We start from the raw sequence: 5561 nt of genomic DNA on the forward strand, positions 1-5561 counted from the left end.
CCTCGAGATGCTCCGGGATTTTCCGAGCGGAGGGCGGGGCGTACGAGAGGCGGGGCCACAAGGCACTTTCCGGCCAATCAGAACCTGGGGGCGATGTAGGGCACAGCCTGGACGTGCTCTACTGCCTGTCAGAGCAGAGGGCCGGGCGGAGATCGTGAACAAGGACCTCGGGGTGCTCCAAGGCACGTCCGTGCAGGGGGCGGAGTGGAGTCCGGGAGGCGGGTCGCTGAGCTTCTTCCCAGCAAGGCAGGACTGGGAGAGGGACGGAGCTCGAAAAATAGAGCTTGTAGTGCTCAACTGTCAATTGTAGAGGGGTGTCCAGGCGGAGCTCGGGAGGTAGTTCCAGAAGGTGCTCCAGGCGCTGAAAGCGCGAATGGCGGTGCAGAGTTCGGAAAGCCGTTTCTTGAGGGGCTCAGAGCGCTGTCAGAACCTGTGCAGGGACATTGAGAAGCTTGGTATGCTGTCGGAGCAGCGGTTTCTCGAGGAGCTCCACGTGCTGTCAGAACCGGGGTGGGGTCCTCTAGGGGCTCTGTGTGCGTTCAGGGCAGGGGACAGGACCTCGAGGAGCTTCACAAGCGGTCAGAGCAGGGGCGCGGCCGGGAAGGGTTCAGTGTACTGGGGGCTTGAGGAGCTGGGCAGACCATCAGAGCTCTCCGGGTGCTAAGAATGGGAAGGGTTCCTTCTAGGTTTCTTCTCTAGGTTTCTTGGAGCAATGAAAGTCGGCGGGCACCTAGACCTCTGAGAGGCAATGAGCTACACCAAGTCTCAGACCTGCCAGCGCTGCAGATCCTTATTCCAAAATGTGACCCACTGAAGACTTGAAGATGTGCCCCAGCACTCTTGCCCATGGGTATACATTGTTACTGGTGCTGGGCAACTGTGAGGTGGTCAAGCGAGATCACCAGCCCACTTTTGTGCTGAAGGTCAACTGAAGTAAACAGGACAGGGTCACGGTTCCTTTTAAAGTAAGTATTTTTCCTAGGTGCACAGTTGCATGAATGTGCTTGCTCCCAGCCTATGTAAAAATCCAGACTGGGTTGATATGACCCAAGTGATGGAACCATTCCCTATGGCAAAGGAATGAAATACTGATTAATTGTTCTGACAAACTGATTTCCTTGCCACTAACCCCTTATCTTCAAAAAATTAAGTTTTTTTAAAAGGCATTCTCTAACCATATCTGAATTTGAATTTCAAGACAAACAGACACTGCTCTGTTAAAGATTCTACAAGGTTGATACTGACTAATTACAACTTCATGTTTGTAGAGAGTTGAAATGTTGTAGATACAGAGCCAAATTATCTTGGGCTTTCTAGCCTCTTTGATAACTGTTCATTACCATCTCTGCATCTGCCCTCATGCCCTTGTGACTATCACATGAGGTTTTTCTTCATACTAACTACTAGCCTCCACCAACCCAAAAGCTAAGAATCTCATCAGATTGCAGCGTCAGAGACTGTGGCAGAGATTTCCCTGCTATTTGAGAGATTTACCTGATATTTCCAATAATGCATCAGAAAAGGGCCTTGATTTATTACTTTCTTTTGTTTTGTAACCATAAGAACTTCATGTACTCATTTCCATGTTGGAACACAGAGTTTGGGGCAACCCAAATATTGTGTTCCCAGCCAAGATCATTCAAATTTGGCTGCAGAATAAACAGTTTTGAAATGAATGCTGTGCTTTGCTTGGACATCCTCATAGCAAGAGTAGCATCACCTTGCTATATGCTCAATCACAAGTCCATTTCACTGGCTCATCTGCCTTCCTATTTAAATGTAAACTCATTACAGGTGGTTGTGAGCCATCATGTGGTTGCTGGGAATTGAACTCAGCACCTCTAGAACAGTCAGTGCTCTTAACCTCTAAGCCATCTCTCCAGCCCCCATCCGAGAGGCTTAAGAATAAAGATAATAAAGTCCTCTGGTCATTCATATTTAAGATACATCTTTATTCACAGTACATGTGACTACCTCATGAGTTATCTTGAGGACCAAACCTGACACACCTATACATTCCTGAATATCCATTGTTATAGTCTGAATCCGACCTGTGTCCTTCAGGCAAATATGTTTGAACACTTGGTCCCTACCGATTAGTGGCATGGTTCAGGAAGGTTGCTGAATCTTCAGGAGGTAGAGCATTGATGGAAGACGTAGTTCGTTGGGCCTGGGCTTGGACTTTTGTAACCCAGTCCGCTCATCATTTGCTTCCTGATTGTGGATGCAGTGTGACCAGCTGCCTTCCCTCATTCCGCTACGCCTTTCCCAACCTAATGAAGTGTAAGCCCCTCGACTGTAATCCAAAAAGAACATTTTGTCCCTGAAACTGCTTCGTGTCAGGTATCTTGTCAACAGCAATGAGAAAAATAACTAATGCATCCATCACAATTCTTGGAAAGCCTCAGTAAAAAGACAGACTGGTAGAAAAAGCTGGGAGCTAGTAGTTTAAGGCATTTTGTTTATCGTGGCTGAAAATAAGAAGTGACTATTTCTTATGGAAGCTGTCATCTTTGCCACCTTAGACAGTCACATGCACAACCCATTTATTCCACTGAATTTTAGTTTGAAACTGGGTCTCATTACATAGCTCTGGCTGGCCTGGAATTCACTATGCAGACCAGGCTGGCTTTGAACTCATGAAGGACTCTTTCTCCTAAGCACTGGGATGAAAGGTCTGGGCCACCATACTCAGTCTATTTTTAATTATGTGTTGGTGTGTATGTCTGTGTGTGGGTCTGTGCACACGAGGGCAGGTGTCCACAAACGCCAAAGGCATCTGATGTCATGGAACTTGAAATTACGGACAGTTGTGAGCCACCTGATATGGGTTCCAGGAACCAAATGTAAGTCTTCTGGACAAACAGCAAGTACTCTTAAGAGCGCCAGCTGGGGATACTTCATTTAAAACTGTATCAATCTGTCAAAACCAATATGCAGACAGTAGTGCAGAATGACTTGCCATTAGGTAAGAATGTTTTATTTTGACCTGGAACTAAAGTTATCAATGCAATTCAGCTACTTCAGCTTCAAGCAAATAGTGTACCTGTGCCTTTGATAGACTTTCTGCATGTTAAACTCCTTTTCTTTGAGACAAAGCCTTGTTCTATATTCCAGGCTGGCCTTGAAGTTACTTTGTAACTCACTATGTGTCTAGAGCTAGAATTATAGTCATGAGCCAACCATACCCTGAAATAAAACTTCCATTTGTCTTCCTTTTGACAAATTCATGTGTTCAGATTGGAAGCTAATTCACACATTCAAGCTTTACTTTGACTCCTAAGCAGATGGGGTTAGTAACTGGTGTGTGTGTTGTAATTTTTTCCTTGGTTTCAAAATAAGATACTTCCCCTCATGTTTTATTGATTTCATTACCTCTAATCAGTACCTATACATTTTTATTAAAGCTACTTCAAACATTTTAGAAGCATGGTAAAGACTGCTATGGTGGCACACACCTGGAAACAACTTTTGGAAGCGAGAGACAGACTTTATCAGAAGACAGAGACGGGGGAGAGAAATGAGAGCAGAACTTTATCTTTTATTTAGTTTGTGCTCACACATGCACACACTTGCAGATATGACATACATGTAGAAGTCAGAGGACAACTCTCCAGAGTCAGTTCTCTCCCTCCCCCATTTTGGGCCCAGACTCAAATTCAGACTGCCAGGCGTAGCCACAATCACTTTCATCTGCTCAACCAACTCACTAGCCAAGAGTGAAAGTTTTAAATTACAACCATCACCCAACTCTCTTCAGTGCCACATTCATTCTGATGACTACTTTTGAAGATCACTAAGTCTTTTAAAATTTCTTAAAGACCTACTATGTGCCTATTACGTGTCTTACTGAAAACCAAGGATTCAAAAATAAAGATTCAATCTCCCTATTTCTGTAGGAGCTACATTCAAGATTAGACGTTGACTAACGAGGGAGTTAGACAGGCTATGGTGCTATTTATCATCATGAAGAAAACCGTTTTCCCTCCGGGGCCTGTGGTCGCAGGTAAAGGTGAAGAGGAGCAAGGATTGAGATGGGATTGGAAATGGTGTCAATATACAAGTAGATGGAGGGGCAGAAATCTAACAGGACAAAAGAAGCTGGGGGTAGAAATATACTTCAAAGATGTATCAGAGGCCTGCTACTGCTTCACCAAATCCCCACAAATGCTCTGATCAGAAAGTGTACGCATATTATACTCTTAGAGGTCCTAAGTATGCAAAGGTCTCAGAGGATACAACGGAGGTGGTGGGCAGAATCTAGACCAGCTAAGGAAGAAATGGAAAATAAACAAATGAAGGTGGTAACTATGGGGTTGGCAAGATGGCTCAGTGAGGAAGGACACTTGCCGCTAAGCCTGGTGACCTGAGTTAGACCCCAAAACCCTCATGACAGGAGAGAACTGATTCCCATAAGTTATCTTTTTATTTCCACACACACATACACACAAATGTATAAAATGTATAAAAATGAAGCAACTTGGAGGGCTGGAGAGATGGCAGTGGTTAAGAGCGCTGACTACTCTTCCAGAGGTCCTGAGTTCAATTCCCAGCAATCACATGGTGGTTCATAACCATCTGTAATGGGATCTGATGCCCTCTTTTGGTGTGGCTGAAGACAGCTATAGTATACTTATATAAATAAAATAAATAAATCTGACTTAGGGTTTAAAAAAAGAAGCAATTTAGCTGGGCAGTGGTGGCACATGCCTTTAATCTAAGCACTTGGGAGACAGAGGTAGGCAGATTTTTGTGAGTTCAAGGTCAGACTGATCTACAGAGTGAGTTCTAGGATACCAGGGCTACACAAAGAAACCCTGTCTCAAAGAAAGGAAAGGAAAGGAAAGGAAAGGAAAGGAAAGGAAAGGAAAGGAAAGGAAAGGAAAGCAAAGCAGGCAGACTTTAAAAAAGACTAGGCAAGTTTCTTGCGTGTTGTACTTCTTTCTCATGCAGGTCTTGTAAGAAGGAACTAAACTGAAGCCATTTTGAATAAAACTTCCATTTTGAATAGGGGTCAAATAAAATTTAAGTTCCCAAGACCTCACTGGGTAACTGACATCCTGGTTGGCAAATTGAGACATGAATGCTAGGCAAGTTGCCCCGCCACAGATGACTAACCCAACCAATGGGAGCAGCATAAGTGTGCCACAAAGACATGTTCCTAAGGAAGTCTCCTATCCCTAAATCCTGATTGGTGGGATAACTTGGCACGGATGTTTGTGGTTTTGGAACTTAAAAACTCTAACATTTTGGCTCAGGGTCAGGGCTGGGGCTGGGGGGATGGTGGAAGTTCAGCTCCTAAGTCTGTTCTGCAGCCCTCATTGATCAGGAATGACCTGAACACAATAAATTTTTGTCATCTCCTTAAGTACTTAGTAAGTTGGACATTTGGAGACACAGTCAGCTCCCAAGTCTATGTGACTGTGCCTGACTGGTCAGGTTGTGTTGCCTAATTCAAATAACACTCTTGCTTTGCTGGATTGCTTTGCCTGCTTGGGTTGTTTTGGCGTTCCGGACCCTAGCAATCTTACTTACAGAATTGCCTGGCATCAAACCTGAGA

Source organism: Rattus norvegicus, chromosome 8 (assembly GCF_021556685.1).
Source record: "Rattus norvegicus strain SHRSP/BbbUtx chromosome 8, alternate assembly SHRSP_T2T, whole genome shotgun sequence".
In the NCBI taxonomy this organism is placed as follows: domain Eukaryota; kingdom Metazoa; phylum Chordata; class Mammalia; order Rodentia; family Muridae; genus Rattus; species Rattus norvegicus.